Consider the following 22,599-nt stretch of genomic DNA (forward strand, 5'->3'; position numbering starts at 1 on the left):
TAGCATTAGTTCCTTTTCCATGTTGCAAGATAAAGGCAGTCCATAGAGGTCAATCCTCTGCATGGTCAGTTAACAAAAACAATTCCTAGGGTTGGGAAACGCTAAGAGTTGCGGGGCTTCTGTCTAGACTTGCGTAGGATTGTGCCATTGAGTTCAGCGGAACTTACTCCTAGTAAATAATGCTACGAGTGCATCCTGAATCAAATCGTACTGAATTCACGGAAAGTTACTTTTCAGTAGATATGGAAAGGATCAGTTTAAAATAAGTCCATATAACTTTGTTACACAGTCCTACACTAAGAGAAGTGGGAGCTGTTAAAATCATTATTTTTCCTAGAGAATTCTTTAGGAATTAAATTTTTAATGTTTAGCCATCTTAGCCAACAACAAAAAAATTGTCATTCTCATGTCATGTAGATAAAAGTGTTCACTTTCTACTCTCCCTTTCTTCAGAGCCCAAGCATGGTGAAAAGGGAAATGGATGCACTTTCCAAAGTGTCTGTAAGGTGAAGCTCAGGCATTATGGTAATTATCATGGGGAAAATATTCAGACTAAATTCTAGATAATCTTGAAGATGTTTATGCAAATTCATTGACCTCTGTATGTGTATATATTTTTTATCTATTTCAGTAATGTATATGCCACCCTAGTTATTCAAAATGCCAGTATGAATATCTTCAGGGAATTGTACACTTTATGGGATGTCTCAAAAGAACTCATGAGGCTTGCTGGACCTAATCAGCTGCAGTATTACTATCTAACTCAATGGGGGAGCAAATGTTTTGCATGAAAAAGTCCTAGACTCAGTAAGCTTTCCCTCTTGCATTGTTTTTTGCAAACAAGGCACCTGAGAATTCATGCCTGCAGTAGGATTGAAGGGACTTGTTCTTAGCATAATTTGTGTCTGAACCTGGTGATTTTATCATGAGTTGTTTGGAATGACTTGAGAGTCCCCTAGCAAGAGCAATGAACCTCCAGTCTCTCTTTTTGATTCTTCCTGCGAGCACCATTTTCGCTTTTCCCTTCTCAGTGCCCTCCACCTCAGCTCAGATTTTTCTTCCCTTCACAGAGAACTTGTGAAGAAGGGACCTCAGAGAATGTTCTGAATGTGTTCACCATTTTGCTTTCTGGTATAGGAAAGGAACTGGCCATGAAAACAAATTTGCGAAAAAGAAAAGTAACATTTTCAAACAGATTAAAAACTATAATTTACCGTGTAAATCAAAATGCTGCTGGTAGCTCCATGGTAGCTTTCCTTGTAAGAACCTGATGCTGATTCCTTCTTCAAGTGCTTAAATGCAGTCACAGGTACAGTGTATGATGTCTTATGGAATTATAATGGTGTTCCTTAAAGGGCACCCATCCAACAAAACCTAGTATCAACATATTGTAACAAAGATTAATAATCTAAATAAAACATTGTCAAACACAGATTAAGAGAAAGAACACTATTATTACTGGCTTGTTTTAAACATAACCACCCTGTCCACCTTTTCTCTCAAGTCAATTAGAGATTTCATCTTCAGAGTGTAAATCCAACATAGTTCCTTCTGTAGGAATTTCTGGTGTAGCTTGTAGTCTTTGAGTTTCAACTTTTTCCAAAAAGTTTCAGTTTCTTTTGTGTTCACTAGCCTGGGCTTTGCGAACTCTTACTGTCACCCCAGTGTGTACTTTTTTGCATGGACATTTGCAACTCTTTTTGTATTACAATTGAGGAACCCTCAATAAAGAGATTGTGCAGTTATCTGTACTGCAGTGACTACAAGAAAAATTGCAGTTCATCTCTTTTCTTAAGAAGGTTCTGTCAATCAATTTGGACTTAGCTCTGAAAGTTCTATGCACCCATTTTATCTTGGTCAGAGCAATCTTATGCCCCTTAGGCAGTGTCTAATAAAATACATTCTAGCCCATTAGGACATTTCTGTATTGGTTCTTTTTATCAAAATTATTGCTCAACACATTTAAGCTCTTTTTAATTGTCTATGACTGAATGCCTGAAGCTTGTTTAGGTAAATCATGTTATTAGACTAGCTGAAAGTTATTCTCTCCTTGTTCTGTAATGCAAGTATATATCAATATTAGTGCCATCACTACAAGTTCCCACAATGGGCTTTTGGGTCATGGGCCATGTTGACTTTGTTTGAATTCAGATAGAAGGAGCTACTCATAGTATCCTGGGCTAGCAAGCATGAGAGAAGAATGAGTGCTGGAATTCTTGTGGAAGAGAAGTCAGACATTTGCCCCTTAATGAGATTAGGCAAAACAACCCCACAAGTAGGGTGACCCCTTGTTCTGGGAAACCTGAAAATTACCTCTCCCCAGGATTACCTGGCATAACAGTTTGTTCCTGCCAATTTCTTTACTGCACTTGGTTGCTGTGTTAGGATATATTTTCCTGTTTGTTTTGCTATTAGGTTCTAGGAATATAAAATTGGATACAATTATTTCCAAAGGTTCTACTGTTGGAGATATGTCGTGTGTAATGCCACAAAAGGTACTCTTTCATCAAACTTCTTATGCTGATTTTTTGGGACACAACATTTGGTACAAAATTATTTTTTGTTGTAGGCATGGACAGAAAAGATTACTTTGATTTTTCACCAACTGGTGGATGATGATGAGTTCTTGTTTCTTTGAATGCAACATGTTGAATACAAATGGCTAGCTATAGCTGAATGCAACCCTTGAAACTGGGGTATTTGTTGCTGTTGCTCTTGTTGTTATTCATTACATCTCTATACTGCCCATAGCCAAGCTCTCTAGGCAGTTCACAACATTAAGTCACCCATCCAGATTTTAACCAGGCCCAACCCTGCTTAGCTGCCAAGATTAGTACCTAGGTGTGCCCCTGTCACTTTAACACCACCAGAGTCTGTCTTTATTGGAAGCACTTTCTGAAGGTGGTCCCACAATCCATGTTTATAAATACGTGTTTACTGAAATGCTGTGAAGTCTTGTGTATCTTACAGTGACCCTATGAATGAATTCCCTCTAAAATGTCCTATGTGTGACAGCTCTGCCCAGCTCTCATAAACTCAAGGCTAAGACTCCCTTTATGGAATCCCATCCCATATTTAGTTGTCATTATCTTCTCCTGGTTTTAACTTTCCCTAGAATTATTGTCTTTAGCAGTGAGTCCTGCCTTCTCATGCTGTTCCTGAAGTATAACTTCTGTTTTAGCATCTTGCTTCCAGTACAGGTTCTGAACTGATTTGATCTAGGACTCATGTGTCTTTCTGTGAGTCCAGGGTATTCACGAAGATTGCCTACTGGATCATATTTCGGATGCACCAATTTTCTTCCTGTCACCTTTCTTCACTGTCCAGCTTCCACACCTACACATAATGATTAGGAACACAATAGTGTGAATGACTGAGGCCTTGGTCTTCAGCAAAATGTCCTTACAGTAGTTATTTTCTAGCTCCTTCTTTGCTGCCCTTCCCAAGCCTCAGTCATCTTCTAATTTCTTGACCCCAGACTCAGTTTAAATTGAGCAAATGTATGCTCAATACATTTTCATGATTTCAGTATCTTCAGTGTTGACATGAAAGTTGTGTAATTCTTTTGTAGTCTTGTTTTATTTTCTTACTGTTCAGTTGCTTTGGCACTTTCTTCTTTCATTTTCATCAGGTGTCATTTCACTTCACTGCTGCTTTCAGCCAGTAATCTGCATATCTTAAATTATCTTCCTCCAGTTTTCACTCCTTTTTCCTCCCATCCTAATACAGCTTTCCTTATATGTTTTGCATACAAACTGAACAGACAGGGAGATAAAATACACCCTTATCTGATGCTTTTACCTGCAGAAAAACATTTTGATTCTCCATGCACTATCCTTAAATTCTTGTTATTGGTGAATAAATACAGCATGCATAGTTCTAAGCAGGAATTAAATGGATTATTTCATGTTGCCTAATCTGGATTGCTGCTTCAACATCTACCTGTTGCTTCTATGGATCTTAGGCTATGTCTCATTCAGCAAAAAAAATTTTTTTCTCTAATGTCTCTTAATAAGAAACTGCTGGCAATGCAACACAGCTAATACTTCTTTTAAATATATGTTTTAGCAATGACTCCTTATTTTGGGATCAGTCTTTAATATTTGTTGGTGTGCTGCTCTTTTAAATTATGTACCAGCTTCTTGGAAATTAATGGTCAACATAAAATAAATTATTTGTGGCCATTTGACAGCTAAAAGACTGCTATCACAACACTGGAAGGATAAATACTCACCTCTGATAATGCAGTGGACTGAGGAGTGTATAGCACTTTCAATATTTGAACAGGTGGTACATAATACACCTTAATGGACACTATTTGGCTATTTGGTCTGCTTTCATTGAAGCTTATGTAAAATTGCTAGAAAGTTGTATTTTCATATACATGCATTTCACATGAACTCACTGCAGACACTGATATGGATGTATACAAATCTATGCATATGTGTGTATATACTATTTTTCTTCTTTGTTACTTTTTTACCATTTCATACTAAAAGAAGAGAAATTATCTTAGCATAGAGTAAGCAAGCTTCAGGACAGTAAGCTGCTTATCCAGGTCATTCTCTGGAAAGCTAAAGGCCCCAAAGCTTCTTTCTACCTGCTGGTATTTCCTGTGCACGGGCAGGAATTAGTAAGATACAGCAGAAGGCACTAAAGAGAGTGGCCATACAAGTCAGGGGGAGTGGGATTCAGTGACGCTGCTATGATTTACAGGCTCCAGAGAACTGGCAAGGAAATGAGTTGGACTTGCCTTCTCCCACTTGGAGCCCTCCAGATGTTGTGAGCGAATTCCCATCAGTCCCAGTCGGTGTGGCCAACAGCTAGGACTGCTGGAAGTTGTACTCCAACATTTGGAAGATATCAGGCTGGGGAAGGCAACATTAGACCTCCGGTCTCAGGGATGTAGATAAGAACTGGCACTAGGTCTCCAGACTAGGAATGGTGTTTTAAATGCATTTGTCAGCTCACCAGCATATAATATAGGTCCCCTTCACATGCTCCACACGTGAAAGGAGCCCACATGTAGAGCTAAGAGTTTTGAATGGCTGGGCCAGCCTGGCTTTCCCTTGCTGCATCACTGCAAACTGGCACTGATGTTTAAGGGAGAAACTCTTTATATGAATAGCTGCTCCATCTCAGATTTCTGTACCCCATGTGCTGAATCGGAGCAGAACTAGGTCAGCAGCATGACAGTAAAAGTAATGCTGTAACCCTGCCTTGCTGTAGACGTACTCCCCCCACATCATGTGTTAAACATGGGGAGGAGGCATGTATATTCCAATCAACATCCATTTTATCTAAATGAAGGAGGTCTTCTTGTTCATTTTTATAACAGGAGGGTAAATGCTACAATGTTGTATCGGGTATGAAGAACTTATGCTTGTGCTCTGCATATCTCTGTCATTTGATGGCTGAAACTTTAAGCTGAAGAAAATTATTAAGTAGATAGTTCCAAGGAAAACAAGAAACTGTCCCTGTAATGCGCGATTTGAAATGTTAAATTTAACCTTGGCAACTTTTTAGCAAGACAGAAAGCTTTTTTTAAGATGACACATATCAACAAGGGAGAACATCAAGATGCAAAGGAGGCACTGTCACATTAACTGCTGTGCTTTTGGTTCACAGCTCCTATTACCCTTAGCCAGTACTGCTGATACTGAAGGGATGGTGGAATTGTAGGATAAAACATATGGGGGTTCATAAGTGGTGCAAGCCTGTGTCACAAGCAGAACTTACTCCTAAATATAGGACACATAGGATTTCAGCCTTCATAGCTGTAACAAAGGAGTTGGAAAAGACATGCCTTATCATGCAAGGATGCAAAGAACAGCATTTATTGAAATAATTTCTTCTGTCCAAGCATTAAAAGTACATGTGCCTTTTTCTTAGCAACTACAGCTACCATCTTGTTTTTCTGACTGTGCTCCTTTAACAGTCTGACATTGAAAAATTGAGTAGGCAGGGCTTTTGCTAGTATGATGCAGCAATCAAGTAGATGCAGTTCTTCCCATGCACAGACAGGACAGATATGCAATGGTCCCAAGCAATGAAGAGTGTAACTTTGGACTCATCATCATAACCTCTAGGTGTTGATCTGCCAGTCTTACCTTGGTGGGAGCTGTTTTTCAACCAGGTTTATATTTGGCCATTGGTAGAGGCTAAATACTGGATCACAAAATATTGATTTGATAATTTGGAGAAACAATTTGGACTTCACAATCCTCACTATGCAAGTTATTTAATTTTATTAATGCTAAATTGTATTAATAGTATTATCAACCTTGAATGGAAGGATAAAGAAACTGTTGCTGCAGATGGAACACTCTGAAAGACACTTGTAGCCCAATGTACTCCACACAGGATGTAATGAAGAAATTTTATTACATGTGTGCAATAAATTGTTAAATGCATTCAACTATTTGTGTTTAGAAGTCTTTTGTCTTGCTCAGATAAACAGTTGCAAGGAAAGACAGAGCTCCTTTAACTTTGTAGAAGTGGAACAATGATGACAGATGCAATTAGTCAATCAAAGGTAACAAAAACTGTATTTCCCCAGATTCCCTCTTCTATAAAGATAGGATCTCTATCTTCCTTGGTCACCTGCTGTGTTGCATCAACTTTTTACTCATTATATAATTACTATCCTTCCTCCAAAGAGTTCCAAACACTGTCTCAGTGCCACAGCAATTTTAGGAAACAGGTTCTCCAGAAATATCGTCTTGCCCAAAGAAACCCAATGATTATTATTGCCAAGGTGGGTTTTGCACCTAGGCCACCACACTACTGCCTGGTTGCCAACTTTTTAACTGTGTTTCTCTGTCTATCACTGATCATAATGCTTATAAAAGTGAAATCTATAATTATTAGCAAAAGACAATGCCCACATTATTTTGAAGGTGCTTCACAGCAACTTGCTCTTAAAACCACAAAATCAGGCCAGGTAACATTTTGTCATGAGTTGGAAAGTTTAATGGCAAACTTACACTGGCTGGAACAGACTGTGCTTGAAGGATACAGTGAGCCCTCTGCCCAAAATCTGACTATAGGCCTTTAGTATACAAAGTAAGTCAGACAATACACAAATTTCTAATTGCACAAGGACCAAGACTATATACCAAGCTATCCCTAAACTCATGGAAAATTTGCTTCTTTTTAACTTAAATGGAATTTTCTAGCCTTCCCGATTAAATTGAGAGAAAGAAAAATTACAGATGTAATCCTATGTGGGTTTAGAGAGGAGGGAAAACCCTACAATTCTCTGCATGCCTTTTTCTGTCTAAACTTGCATAGGATTCTAACTTGAATAAGTAAGATTGCATTGTTGTCCATCAATTGGTCTATTTCTTGTCTCAGTTTAGCAATCATTGTCTAACAATTTTTTCAATCTTAATAATTAGAAGCAGCTCTACTGAAATTAATAGGTCTTCCTTCTAAGTAAATAAATCCTGGGTTGGGATGTTAGCTTGCCTGTATGAACTTGACTAATTGACTGCTTGTAGGCCCTGAATTTCAGGCTGGTAAACTCCAGTGGAGAGCTTTGATGTTGCTATCTCACAGACCATTTTGTTCCTCTTCCTAAGTCTATTGCTCAAACTTTGTCAAAGGCTAGTTGACTTTGATGGCTTGACATATTTCTAAGCTGGCCTTGGTTTCAATCAGGATGATCAATGAGTTACTTGGCCTGAGATTTATGGGCGACTTCCGTGCAACTCACACTACTCACCAATCTCAGTTGAGTACTCATTCTGAGCAAATTGTGTAGTAGAAGCTCCTGTTCGATTTGCCACATGAAGGAGGATCCAAACTTTTTAAAGAGGTTTAGGTCTGTGATCCAGACACCCTCCTTTTTCCCTATACCACCCAACAGCTGAAACTTTCTGCGCAGTGAACTATTTATAAATGCAATATAATACGATACAAAAATAAAACAAAGCATCATAAAATCACATTGAAGAATCAAAACCACAATTTAACAATAATTAAAACCAGTCCATATTAATGCCCTGCTGGCTATACCCAGCCCACCTATATGTACTATTTGGGGTGGTAAATGCCTCGGCAAAGCGGGGGGAGGATGAACCCGCCGACAGAAGGAGAGTAAGGTTGGCACCAGGCAGGCCTCGGGGGGAGATGATCCCAAATTCGGGGGCTGTTTTACTGCGGTCCTCACATTGCGAGACTTATTTCCTCGGGCTCTACACAGAGCTTTTCTTCCTCCTCCTCCGCCCCAAGATGGAAACTTAGTTCCAACTCTGAGAACAAAGTCAGGCTGGCTGCCTGGCAAGTTCAGAAGCGAACATTTCCCAGTTCCACGGAAAGGGTAGAGGAGCGCACTGGGCGGGGGTGAGGAGGAGGCTGCAGCTGGCTCGGAGCTCCGCTAGCCAGGCCTGTGGGAGCACAGAGATGGAGGCCTGGCTTGGCTTGGCTTGGCTGTGCCTTGCCTTACAGTGGCTCGCAGGCGGCTGCATCCAGCAGCTCGGCTCTCTGCTGAGCCTGCCTAGGCTGACAATGAATGGCTGCTGCTAGTGCTGCTTGGAGGGCTAGGGGAGCAGAGCCCCTCCATTGAGCGAGACCTTCCCTCCCCCCTTCTCTTTGCACAGGTGAGAGTGATGTCCCCCCGCTTTCCAAAGAGCTGGTCCCTCTGCGTCCCCGTACTGTGGTGCCGGCACCCCTCCGCCACCCTCCTCCAAATGCCTGTACCCCTCCCCCATTACCCTGGATGTGTAAACTTTCCTCTCCCCCATTAAGCAAGCCCCAAGCCTGCCTGATCCTTCAGAGTGGGAGCGGGGAGCAGCATCCTTAACGCAGCGGCTGCTGCCTGCGCCCATTTTCCTAGCTGGGAAGGCCACCTTTGGCTGCTCTCCCGCTTCTCTGTTCTCCCCCCCCCTCCATAGATCCCTAAGCACCCCTTCTCTTGTACTCAGTTGCACCCCAAATTGAATCCTGTTAGAGGGCTCCTGTGTTGGGGGTGCGGAAGTCAGGACGGGGTGCGCATCTCCGTCCCCCTGGCTAGGCCTTTTTGCCATCTACGACACCCCCTTCTTATAAAGGATGGGGAAATAATGCCCTCCGCCCTCACTTCGAGCCTGCAACGTGGTGAAACTCCGTATTTGCCCCGCAGCCGCGGTGTGGGTCTGTCTGTCCTCGCTAGACGGCCGGGAGGGTGCGGGCTTCAACTCTTAGCAGGCCTGTCCGAAATTCCCCGACGTTGCCTACAGGGGCTTTGTCCTCCTCCTCGCCTCGCTTCCTCGCACTCGGTCGCCAAGGGGAAGGGCGCAGCGGCGAGCAGCCTCAAGGAAAAGTTTGAGTTGGAGCCGCTTGGCATTTGGAGGAGAAGGCCCGGCCGGCTGGTTGGCTTGGAAACCCGGAATTCGGGGGCTTAGCTGGAGGATGCCTGGGGGGGGGAGGGGTGCGAAAATAATAGGGGAGGGGGCGACTCTTCGTCTTCTCCACTTCCAAAGTGAGGAATGCCTCATTTTCCACCAGTGTGAGCTTACGGTGTTCAAATCCGTGTCAGACAAAGGTCTTGACAGACAAGCCAAAGTGAAACGAAAGTTAGCCAAGTTTCACCTGTGGGTTTTTTGGTGGGGCAAGAAGAGAAAGTTAAGACTGCTGCTGAGCTGAAGAAAGATCAGGGCGGAATGTTTGGTGGGCACTTGGAAATGAAAGTTCACTGAGATTGGATTGATCTCAGTAAAGTTGCAGCCTTGGTTTACAACCTCTGATTTGCCTGGGGTGAAATTAAAGTTTTGCCTTGGACGGGGTGGGATTATGGTTATTGTGTCTAGGTTAATGCCTTATAGACATGGAGTGTGGAGTGAAATGTAATAACATGGGCTTAATGTGGACCTTGTTTTGAGCTCCTAAAGACACTTTTGTGGAAGTGGTGGAGCAAGCTCATGGTAAACAAATATTGTAAACATAGTAATTTGCTTCTGAGTTGGTCACCGTATGTTGTTTGTTTGCCAAAGTCTCTTTTCCCCCCTTCTTACTGAATTCCTGTTTGCCCTTTCAACTGCCAAGCTTATTCTGTCATATGATACAATTATTGCCTTGGAACATAATGATTTAATAGCAGAGAAGAACTGTAATACTCTTTTTCACAAGCATGTAAGCTCGTTAAAAATAGTGCAGCAATGTTGCAACAAAACTGATTTTAAATATAAGAAGATGAGAGGTATAAGGCATTAGGGGGTCTTCAGAAGTTAGCATCTGCTGTACATTGCCGTTAGGAGTGTTATATAAGGTAAAGCTATACTGAGAAAGCACTTTCCAAACAAGTCTGACTAGTTGGAAGGAGGTAATGTATAGACAGATGGTAGAATTCTGTCCCAAAGAGGCCCCTTAGCAATACTTGCAGCAGTGAATTACAGTTAGCAGTAATATATAAAGCAAGGCTTTATCATGAGACTGTAGTCCAAACCATGTTCTGTTAATAATGAGTTCTGTGCAAGGGAATAATAGAATCCTTGACCTAGAGGACATCTGTGTGTTGATTCAGAAGTTAATTCTACCTTACGTTCTAATGCATCTGTAGAGAGCTTTCTCCTAGAGTGTAAAGATCAAGCTCACTTTTAGCTGGCTAGGGTATTTGAATCCTTGGCTCGTTTCTGGGAGTAAGCCCCTGTGAGTACACCTGGACTTCCTAACTATTAAACATGTATAGAAGTGTGCTATAATGCTTTCATATAAAGATCTGTGATACCATACTGCTCAGGCTTGAGTGCAAAACCTTGTCAACTGATTCAAGGGGCTAGGATAAAATCTTTTAATCATAAACCATTATTTTTGTTCCTTTGCCTTTGGTTCATGTTAATCTGAGGTAGGTGTTCTGCGTCAGCGTGGTAGAAATTTGTTAACTGCTTCAGTTCGCTGGATCAGCTCCAGTTTATGTAAGAAACCTTGTCATTGGCATATGTGAAAATGTGCATTATTGTAATAGTCTGTTTTTAATAGTATATGATTAAACACAGAAGATAGAAAGGTTTTGCAAGGTGTGGTGGAGAGGGAACACAGAAAAACATGTCAAACTTGATTTTTTTTCTTAAAAGATACAATATGACAAAAATGAAATTTAGGGGGAACATTTTAAAGAATGTTCCATTCTCTTCCTCATTTCCAAGCACCTGGCCCCATACCTCTAGAGTTCTCCTTTCATGCCTTTTGGAGCTACTCATTTCAGAACTAGGACCCTGGAGTCTGCTGCCAGATTCCTGAAAACTGAAGACCCTGAGAAACAGTTTTGGCAACTTTTAAGACCTACAGAGACTGCTCTGCTATATCACAGGGTGCAGAAATGCTGTTCCCTTTCCCTCCCTGCTTCTTTCTTCCACTAGGCTATTTATCTTCGTAGTCTGTTCTATCCAGAATTGCAGCCTTAAAACAGCAATCTCTGTCCTGCCTCCTATTTTTCTATGCCTTGAAGAAGGCAGAGTACAGAGGACAAATCCCAAGCATAGAAAAATTCTCGCAGGTAATGATTTAATTTATTCATGGTTACTTTTGGTTGTGATAAGTACATGAACTATTGTATCACTTCTTAAATTTAAAACTTCATGCCCTGAACAGATAAGTTGAAACTTAAAACACTGTGTTCAGGTTCACTGGAAAAGTTTCAGATAATCAAAACAGTGAAGGGTTGGTTTGATAGTTACTTTAATTCTCTGATTTGTAAGATTGCAGCCTTTGACATTAATGGTCATCCATTGTAATCTTTGGAGATGTGTGATGTTTGCTGTAGAAGATATCTGGTGGCAACCTTATCTAAGCCTGAGGTCCTGTCCTCCTAAGGCCAAACACAGGCATAGAGAATTTGGGTGTGAGAATAGGATTATGTAGTAATACATGATACCAAACCAAATTAATGCATTTTTACTTTGGATATGAAGGCCATCTCAGTTTAAAGTTATCGAACTGGAAAAGATGTAGAGATGGAAAGGTATAGAAAGCCTTTCATTGGAACAGATAAGCAAAACCAAGGTGAATGTATGAGTCATGCATGCAAATAATGAATACAGTGTAAAAATGATAGACTCTTTCACATACTATAGCTAGTGGCTTTGCTAATTTAAATTATCATATAGCAACAATTTGTTTCCACATAGTAGAGTTTACCCTATTACACTATTTAAAACTGCAAACAAAATAACCATCTCTGTGTAATTAAGTTCAACAGAGAAGTTCAGAGCAACTTATGAGCGATAGAAATATCAACAGATGATATGATGATCAGGGTAGTGTTTCATTTGGCTGAAAGTGCTTCTGGTTCTGTAATTGCTACAGTCCAAGAAGAAGGCATAGAAAATTCTACTAAGTTGAGCAGATTTAGACTCTCCCAGATGGTCAGGTGTATGTTTGGTCTGACCTGGACTCTTAAACTTCTACTGTGGCATACAGATATTCTGTAGCAATAACAGAATGCAGTTTTGAAAAGTAAGGAATTAGTGTGAGATAGAGCAGAGGTAGATTTTAGTCCCAGCTGTTAAAGAATTTTTAAAAATCTGGCTTCAGAAAAAGACCAGAGGCCTTATTTTGGGAGATAGTTGTCATTTCCAGGTAACCTATGCAATGAAACAGGCATATCTAGTACAGCCTTTATTTATCCACTTGCCTGGTCATCATAGGTAACCTTCAATCAGACAAGTGCACTCAAGTCTATGAACTGAATTGAATAGGCTGGTAGAGGAGAGACAGACTGCTTCCCTTTCTTTTGTGGTAAGTAGTGAAACTCATCTAGCTGACGCAGAAAAGACAGATTGATAGTAACCATTTTTAAAAACAAAATTAGCCCACTCGGAGCCTGGTGGTATATGTTTCTGTATTGATAACTGAGGAGGGCTCCTCTTCCCTGTACACAGCAGGCCTTGGAGTGTCTCTTTTAATTTGCCAATAGAACGTGGGATATTTTCCAGAGCAGAGTTGTCTGCTGTATGAACTTAGCTGGTAGTGTTGGAACATCTGAAGGCATTTAAACCATCTTTGTCCAGTGCCTCCTGTGTCTACCACCAAGACCCCAAACTGTAAGGGACATCAGTATATAAGAACACAAGAGCTGGGCTGGATCAGACAAGGGTCCATCTAGTCCAATGGTTTGTTCATAGTGGCCAGTCAACTATCCACAGGAGTCCTCAGTTGGGACATGGCTGCAACAGCACCCTCCTGCCTGTGTTCCCCAGCAATTAGTGTATGCAGGGGTACTTCCTTTGATATTGGAGGTAGTATGTAGCCAGTCAGGACTGGTAGTGATTGATAACCTTCTCCTCCAATCCCCTTTTAAAGTCCTCCAGACTACATCTTGTGGAAGAGCACTCTATAGTTTAACTGAAAAAGTACGTTATGTGTCCTTTAATCTCCCAGCATTCAGCTCCAAAGGATTACCCTGGGGTATAGTATTATGAAATAAGAGAAGAAAATATTTATCTATCCAATTACTGTACACCATGCATAATTTTGTGCAACCTTGTCATGTCTTCTTTTAACTCACCATTTTAAAGCTAAACAATCCTAGATGTTGTAACCTTTCCTCATTGGAGAGTTGCTCCAATCTGTTGATCATTTTAGTTGTCCTTTCCTGCATTTTTTTCCAGCTCTACAATATCCTTTAGGTGTAGTGAACAGTACTATATACGATATTCTAAGAACAGTTGCACCATAGATTGGTCGTAGGGCAGGCTAATTGTGACAGTTTTGTTTTCAATTACTTTCTTAATATGCAGTTTGCTGTTTTTGCAGCAACTGTACACTGGGTTAACATGTTCATTGAGGAGTTATCCAGAACCCCAAAATCTCTTTCTTGATTGGTCACCGCTAGCTCAAATCATGCAAACTTATACTTGAATTTAGGATTTTTTTGCCCAACAGCCATCACTGTACATTTGCTTACACTGAGCCACTTTTCCTATTTTTATGCTTATTCTTCCAGTTTGGTGAGATCTTTTGGAGCACCTCTTAATCCCTTTTTGTTATAACAAACCTAAATAATTTGGTGTCATCAGCAAACTTGGCCACTTCACTGCGCACTCCTAATTCCAGCTCATTTGTGAATAAGTTGAAAAGCACAGTGGGATCCCACAGGGATCTCAATGAAGTCCTTTCTCTGGGAGAATTGACCATTTATTCCTACTCTCTGCTTTTGTTCTTTAACCAATTACTGATCCATAACAGGACTTCTACTCTTATTTCATGAATGCTAAATCTGCTCAGGGGGTCTTTGGTGAGTGACTTTGTCAAAAGCCCTTTGGAAGTCCAAGGAAACTGGGTCCCTGATGACCCTTGTCCACATGTTTGCTGAAATTCTGAAAGAAATTGAAAAGTTGGTAAAACCGGTGATTCATTCTTAGTGAGGCTTGTCATTCTATACACTTACTGATTTTATTTCTAAATAACACTTTCAGTCAGTTTATGTAGAACAGATGTTAATTTAACTGGCTTGTAACTTCCCAGATCATTCCTGATCATTTCTGAAAACTAATACTACAATGACCATTCTCCAGTTGTCCGGTATAGCGGCTGATCTTAGTGATGTGTTATGCATTTTTGTTAGATGGTAAACAGTTTTATATTTTAGTTTTTTGAGAAATCTAGCTTGAATTCCAATTGGGCTGGTGACTTGTGATGTGTCAATAGAGTTGAAAATTTCATCTTTTGACACACTATCTGCCTTAGCTCCTCAGTCTCTTTCCCTGAAAATGCCAGTTCAGGAACAGGTGTCTGTCCTGTATCCTCTGCTGTGAAGGTAGATAAAAAGAGTTCATACAGCTTCTCTGCAATCATGTTATCCTCCTTTAGTACTCCTTTAACCCAATTGTCCAGTGGTTCAGTTACTCCCTAGCTGGTTTCCTTTGTCTGATATGTTTAAATAATTATTTACTGTTGGCCTTGATGATGCTAATGCTTCTTGGAATGCTTTTTTCTATCTCTGTGTCTGCTTGCTTCTCCTTCGTGCAAGCCTGTGGTCCCTTCTGTTTTCCTCAGGCAAGACTTCCATTTTCTAAAGAAAGCCTTACTTTCTCTAGTAGTTTCCTTGACATGCCTGCCTGACCATGCTGGTGACCTGTTGGACTTTGTGCTACCTTTCCTAACCTGTGGTATACATTCTATGTGAGCTTCTATTATTACTATGCCTTTGAGTAATCTCCAAGCATTTTGGAGGGATTTCACCCACTTGACTCCCATTTTTAACTTTTTTTTAATGAGTGTCTTCATTTTAAGATAATTTTCTTATTTTGAAATCAAATGTTACTATGTTGGACTCCTTTGGCAATTTTCATCTTATATATTAAATCTGATAGCATTGTTTCCAATTGGTACAACATTTCCATCTCATTCTAGGCCATGCACAACACCATGTAGGATTACATCTTGGTTTGCTTCCCTTCTGGTCAGTTCTAGGGCGTAGTCATTTAGAACATTGAGGAATAACCTCTTTGTCATGAGTGGGGCATGCATTTATCCAGTCTGTGTTCAGGGTGGCCTCGGTAAGGAATAATATTATGCTGCTAACAGCAGCTGTTCCTTTTAAGATCTGCGATGGGTCAGCAGTTCAGAAGGAAAGTTGAAGCAGCAATCTGAAAGTTTAGGGGAGAGACTTCATATTCCTTCGTCTTTCTCAAATGATGCTTGCCTATCTTAAATGTATTAGAAACATCCTCATAAACATTGGTTAGTAGGTGGGGTATAAATACTCCAAATATTAGTTACTAGGGTCTGCTGTTTGATTATTTTCCTTGTATCTGTGTTTGTTTGACTGGTTTGGTTCTGTTATTTCACCTGAATGTAATACATTTTCCCCCTTCATTCCATTCCTGATGATTTTTCAGGTAGCAAATATTTTTGTCTGTAAAACAAGAAGACGTTTTTGGGTTGTGGGAGAGCTCTATAAACATTCTGTAGTTTGAGAAACCTCATTTTGTTGCTGAAAGAGAGGTGGGGTTAAACATAGAAAGAAGCTTAAAACAGAAAGTGAGGATGTATTAATAACTTGAGTTACCTTCCCAGCTATGGGTGGAGTCACTGCTATGAAACTGAAGTCTGGAGTGCTCGGATTACAAAATTTACTACCAGCCCACTTTATTCTCATGGTCAGTTTGCACTCTGTGTGTGTGTGTTCTCAGTAACAAGGAAACAACAGATTTTAAATTACAACTTTAAGCTCTGGCTATGGTGACAAGGTGGGGGTAGAGATTCTGGGCTCTGTTGACTGTCACCATAGTGTCAGAGTGCAAAAGGTTTTCTGGTTTGTACCAGCAAGGCAGATTGCATAAGGAAAGAGAGCAGCCCAGATTTCAAAAAGTCTACAATTGTTGGTCAATTTAGAACCACACAGCATTTTTCTAACAAGAATCTAATTAACTTTGGGCATGAAAAGAGGCCCTCTTCCATTAATTTGTGCTGTTTAAGCCTGAATCAGGTTCCACTGAGTTCAGTGAGTCTTACTTTCAAATTAAATGGCTGGATTAGACTATATAACCATCTAGTCCTGCATTCCATCTTCAACAGAAACTAGCAAGATGCCTCTGCAAAGCTCAAAAGCAGGGTGCAATGGAAGGAGTCATACCCTGATATTTGTCCATGACATCTTGTGTCTCCAGCTTATGGCAACCCTAAGAATGAATGCCCTTCAAAATACCCAGTCCATCACAGTTCCTCTGAGCTCTTGTAAACTCAAGGCTGTGATTTTATAGAGTCAACCCATCTCATATTTGGTCTTCCTCCTCTTCTTTCCACTTTCCTTAATATTATTGTCTTTTCCAGTGAGTCTTGCCTTCTTAACATGTGCTCAAAGTATAACAGCTTCAGTTTTGGCATTTTTGCTTCCAGACTAGAGTGATACCGTCTTTGAATATGGTGGCTCCATTTTCAAAGTTTACATTTACTCCATTTAGGGCAAGTCCTTTCTGGAAATAACTTGCCAGACTTGCTACTCAGGCTACCCAGGAGCACAGGCTGTTAGCTGTTCGTATCTATCTGTAAGACTGAGTTTCTAGTTATAATCCATGTAATACCTAACCCTTGAATACCTTTCGCAACTCCTCCTTACTCAAAGGAGTAAGGAATTTAGTGTCATCAGAAATTATCCTGTTTATTGAGCACAAGTTCTGGAGATTACAGCCATTGCATCTACGATCCTTGTGTGGTTATGGGCTGGCTGAGGAATTCTGAGCAGTTGCTATACCTGGAGCTGCAGTCCTCAGAGACCTTGCCCCACACGCAGCTCCATCTGAAATGAACAAAACACCATGGTCCCCAAGGTGATGATAAATGATGCATATGGCTAATTTTGGAGTTTCATGTTTGTTCTACATGTCTATCAGTTTCTTCCCATTGGGTTGCTAAACAATCTTCTCCACCATAGTGCCCTGCAGAAGTGTTGGACTACCATTCTTGTCATCCACAACTAGGATGACTATAACTTTGTCTTGGAGAGACATGCATACAAAAATTCCTTCAGTCCTCCCTCCAACTTCTTTTGGGCTGGTCTCCTACTGTTGTTAGCCCCAGCTGTTTGCTCTGTCAACAGGAAGTATCACTAGGATTCATCCTACATTTCTCCATCCCATTGATTGGCTGAACATTGGCATGGTGGGCCTCTCAGAGATGACCAGCTGGGTGGGTGCTAAGCAAGTGAGAACCAGTTTAGTGACTAAAATACTGGAAATAGATTGGGTTGGCACATATTCTGATCATCACTGTGCCACAGAGCTCACTGGATGACCTTGGGCAAGTCATTACCTTTCACCATAAACTATGTGAAAAGATCGTTCTGAGGAGAAAATAATGTGTGAGGAGGTGTGACCACAGGTGCCATCCTGAGCAACTTGCATAAGGGGCTCCTTGAGGAAGGGAAGTTTAAAGTGGTTAAAAAAGAGAGAACATGACAGTCCCTCAGTGCAAATCCATGCAGATAAATTTCTGGCCTTCCAAAGAGCTTTCGGTATATTTTCTTCCCAAGATGGAGGTCTTTGAGGTCTTTTTAAGCAACTCCCCATTCTTGAATTCTCAGCGTTTGTAACTGTACCTCTTTGTCAAATTATCCATTAGACAAAATTTTACTCGGTTAAGTCCTAACTCTGCATAAATGCTTAATCTTTAAGAGTAACATCCTGCTAAGGTTTAGGATGGCATTCTTGCAGACTGTTTTGCTATCTGAGCATTGCCAGGCATGGTAGCCTCTTCATCAAATTGGAATAAGAACAAATACAGGCAGTGATCCATAGGGATTTTCTCTGGCAGCCCCAGGTCTTTTGTTCCTTGTTTCTTCTTGCTTGAATGCATAAATCCTCCCTGGTCCACTGGCTCTATTACACCTTCTTCTATGAAGAATGGGGTGGTATTGGATATCTGAGCCAGGTGGCTAGCATGAAGGGTATAAAAGAGCAGAGGCTTCCTGAGTGACACTAGAACAAAGAGAGAGAGAGAGAGAGAATGAGAGAGAATATAAAGGATTTTCTTATACTGAAGCAGTCTGTTCTAGGAAGACTTCTTAGTTAGGCCTGCTTGACATCTGCTGGTGGAAGCATGGCAGAAAGCAAGCTTATGAACTTTGACCCCCATGGCTAGAAAACATGCAGTCACACATTGTCTGTCTGTCTTCCTGGTGTTATAGATAGCATGATTCATCACAGTGACTTGGTTTACATAAAATGGCAAAACTATGGGCCATGGTGGATTGTTATGTCATCTGAACCCAGGCAGCTTTCCTCAGAGCGGCTTGTTTCCTCCCCCACCCCATTCTCTAAATAGCCACCCTAAGAACCCATGCTCTGCAGTAGGCTTTGTTTCACCCATAGTGAATTGCCTGAACTCTGACAATTGTCCTCATTATATATTGGCTTGTTCAGTGTTGCTCACCGTCTACAAAAACAGCAGAAACCTCTTGCCATTCTTGCCAAATTCAGTTGAGCCACAGTCAGTGCCAGCTGCCCCACCAGTGCCCAAGTTGTATGAAGGGCAAATTGCTTACTCCTCCTACTCCTTGTGATTGGGAGCTCTTTCGACTTGTTGCAGCTTCCCCGCCCCACAAATGCTGCTTTTCATTATCTGCATTTTGACAGCTACTGGCAGCTCCTCCAAAGTGATGAAATGGTGCATGGTGTGGGGGCTCTCAGTGGTTCATCATTGTTCCTTTTTTGCATCCAAATACATGGAAATAGTTAATTTGCATTAAAAATGTTTAGCCAGAGCTATGCAATTGTGGTGGCACACTGGTGCATGCATTTAAGTCTGAAAATGAGGAGCCGCATCTGGTTAATGCCTAGGGGTACCTGCTGTATAATGCAGCAGGTATCAGCTATAGATATTGACCCAGAGAGGCTCCAATTAGGGGTTTGTTTGCTTGCTTTGCACTTCGCTTTGTCTTGACAGCTGAAGGTGATTTTTGCTTGCAAAAAGAGGGATGGAGGAATTTATCCTCCCTTTGGTGTAGGGGTCCTCAAAGTTTTTGGTGCTCTCCTGAAAGGCCTCAGCACCCCCAACTTTCTGCCCATTCCCGAGACTCTAGGTGCTCAGGAAGATGGAAAAGTACCACCCATCCACTTTCACTGAGCATAAAGGATTGACAGCAAGCTGACAAAACTCCAATACCCCCACTTTATTGACAGTATTCCCCATAGTTGCTTTACAGAGATAGATGCATTCAGTGACAAGCATTCCAATATGCTGCTTGGGTGTATCAGAGGGGCTGTGAGTGGCTGTCAAAGTGGAAATCATGAATAATGGAGAAATTGTAAAGAAAAAAGGAGTGGGGACAGCTGTAGCAAACCAAGATGGCTTCTAATCACAACATGGACTCTAGACAGAGCCACACAGTCTTCCACAGAAGAAGCAGGGAGGAGCTGGGGTGACGACCCATGGTGAGCTCGAATATTTGTCACATACACTGTAGGTTGTTCTTCCAACAACCAGCCAACTGTGGCTTATTGCCATGATGTGTCCAACCATGCCTAGTGTCCACAAGGGATCTTAAGTAAAAGGCCTCAAAGTAGACCCAGTGAACAGTCTGAGAATATATGATTTTCTTTATCTGTTGAAGCTACACAGACATGGATGCATTAGTGTTAGTACACTATCATTATCATATTGCATTTATATCTTGCTTTTTTCCCTCTTGTGAAGGAACCTAAGGTGCATGACATAGCTTCATTTTATCTTCACAAAAACAACTGTGTGAGGCAGGCTAGACTGAGAGTCCATGATGGGCCCAAAGTCACCCAGTGAGCTTCATCATCAAGTGGAGACTAGATCTCCAGTTCAGCACTCAAGCCACCTCACCAAGATAGGAGATCACTGAGAGTGCCATGCACTGGAAGTTGTGTGAGGAATTCTAGAGAGGGAATTGATCCTTGGGCCTCTGTGTAAGGATGCTGTGTCAAAGGTAAAGGGCATCTGGAACTGTGAGGGTTGGACTCGTAACATGGCATGGAAATAGCTAGTAAAGCCTGTTTGCTTGCTTTTGTGGTTGGGGAAAGCAGCAGCTTTGGGAGGGGTTACTTTCAATCGAAAATGGCACACTGGGGAAGGAGGAGGAAGCTTTTTATAGAAGAAGAAGATGTCAGAAATACTGGTCATGGAATTCCCACATTATGTCTAGTCTTGAGTACCTGAAGTTCATGTTCGGTGGAATGAAACTAGAACCACCGTCTCCAACCTGAGGTCCTCCAGATGTCTTAGATTTGAGTTCCCATCAGTCCCAGCTAGCTTGGCCAAAGGTCAGCAAAAATGAGAACCATAGTCCCAAATATCTGGAGGGCACCAGGCTGGGGAGGGTTGCTCAAATTCAAGTTTTTGAAGTAATCTGCCTTTACAACCAGCCTCTGCCCCCTTCCCACCTCCCAATAAAGATGTTGCATACTGATCAATATGATGGGTGGAATAAGATCACTTTGGAGGTGAAGGCAAGAGATAACCCGTGCACAACAGTAGCAGGCTTATACATGAAATAATCAATGCACTGTGGATCTAGCTTCTCAGAGATAAGTGAGAGAGCTCTTTCATGCCATTGAACTCTCAACTAAAGCACAGAATGTCGGTTAGGAGTGATGCTGTCTCTATTAATATCTTTGTCTCCAGGTTTTCTAAGATAAATAGAGGTGATGGAGAAAAGAAAGCCTAAGCATGCCTTTAGTAGGGAACTCCTTGATCTAGGGCAGCTCTCTGAGGGTGAGGAGGAGGGCTCCCATTTCTGAGGGATCTCTGCTAGAGGCAGCAAATGATGTGACAGTTGTAGCTCCCTAGGGGAGCGGCTTGTGCTTGTTTCTGTGCATCTTTTTGAAAGAGATGGTCCAAATAATATTTGATAGCTCTCTAAGGTGCTTCTCATATTATTTACTCAAGATGCATCTCCACACATATTAGGCCCCTTGTCTTCACTTATACACAGCTGAGGACCTGAGTTATAGAGCAGCTTGGTTATCTGCCCTCGGCCGAGATCAGGCGAGCATGGCAGAGATGGAAGCATGGTTTCTAGGTCCTGGATTTTATTTTTTATTATATTTATATCCTGTCTTTTTTCCTTCCAAGAAACTCAAGGAGGCTTCCATAACTCTCCTCCTCACAATTCACACAACAGCAACCATGAGTGGCAGGTTGGGCTGAGAGTCTGTGACTGGCCCAAAGTCACCCAGTGAGCTCCATGGCTGAGTGGGGAATATAGCCAGAATGTGCTGAGTCCCAGTTCTGCACTACTAACCACTACACCACACTGGCGCTCAGTTCAGCAACGTTTTGACCATTAGGCCTCAACAACAAGCTATTTACAGCATGATTATTAGATAGCAGAATATTTACAGCACAATTACCTAAATGTCTCCACAAAAGTATTGAGTTCAATGGAACTTATTGCTAAGAAAGCCTACATAGGTAGCACCCTCCTGACAAATTCGGGTGGTCAGCTGGGAACAGGCAGATTATAAGAGCACTGCACACATGCAGTCCTCACTATTCTACCCTGTGTGCCCCCCCAACATGCACACATTGAACTGCTGAACTTGGCCCTAATTGTCATCCAAATTGTTTATCTTGCCTCTGACAAGGGCCATTTTGGAGAGCAGCAGCTGAACTGGAATGCAGTTGAAGTGCTTAGATTTCCATAACAATGAAATATGCTGTTTAAAGCTAACAGCAACAGAGGTGCTCTAGAGGAGGGGTGGCTGCATTCTTGGGCCCTCTCCAGATTCTGAGAGATCAGCAGCTCTAGCTGGAGGGAGGAGCAGGTAACAACTGGGATTGGTGGTCCCTTTGGACTCTTTGCTTATGCTCTGGATCCTTTGCTAATATGGGGCACCTGTGTTGTAGTCATACTCCTCCACTCTAAAACAGCACCAAACATCCTGTCTGGAAAGTCGTGATGGGTTACAGTATGCCTTTTTCTTGAGAAGTTATACGGTTTGTTAAGCTTCTTAAATGCTGCATATAAGCCAGCAGGGCAAGTAAGAGGGGCTTAATGGTTGGATAAAAGTGGAGGGGAATGATGTGTTTATCTCACATGTTCTATACTTTTGGACACTCAGGCACTCCCTTGGGATTTATGAGAGTGGTATAAAAATGTCACAATGTCAAATCTTTCCCAAGATCACTAAATTGTGAGTGGTAGGTTTATAG

The 22,599-nt window shown here is 41.6% G+C and overlaps 1 protein-coding gene across 1 annotated transcript in view; it reads left to right on the top strand.

Moving 5' to 3' along the window:
- The first annotated feature begins 8,494 nt into the window (after nucleotides 1-8,494).
- NACC1 (nucleus accumbens associated 1) overlaps nucleotides 8,495-22,599 on the top strand; it is a 40,026-nt gene continuing 25,921 nt past the window's right edge. Inside the window, exon 1 of the mRNA XM_044453942.1 lies at nucleotides 8,495-8,603. The gene's annotated coding sequence lies outside the window, so the exon portion shown is untranslated. The remainder of the gene's footprint in view (nucleotides 8,604-22,599) is intronic.

The sequence above is a fragment of the Varanus komodoensis genome, unplaced genomic scaffold, assembly GCF_004798865.1.
Source record: "Varanus komodoensis strain SLA01 unplaced genomic scaffold, ASM479886v1 scaffold7_1, whole genome shotgun sequence".
Classification (NCBI taxonomy): Eukaryota; Metazoa; Chordata; class Lepidosauria; order Squamata; family Varanidae; genus Varanus; species Varanus komodoensis.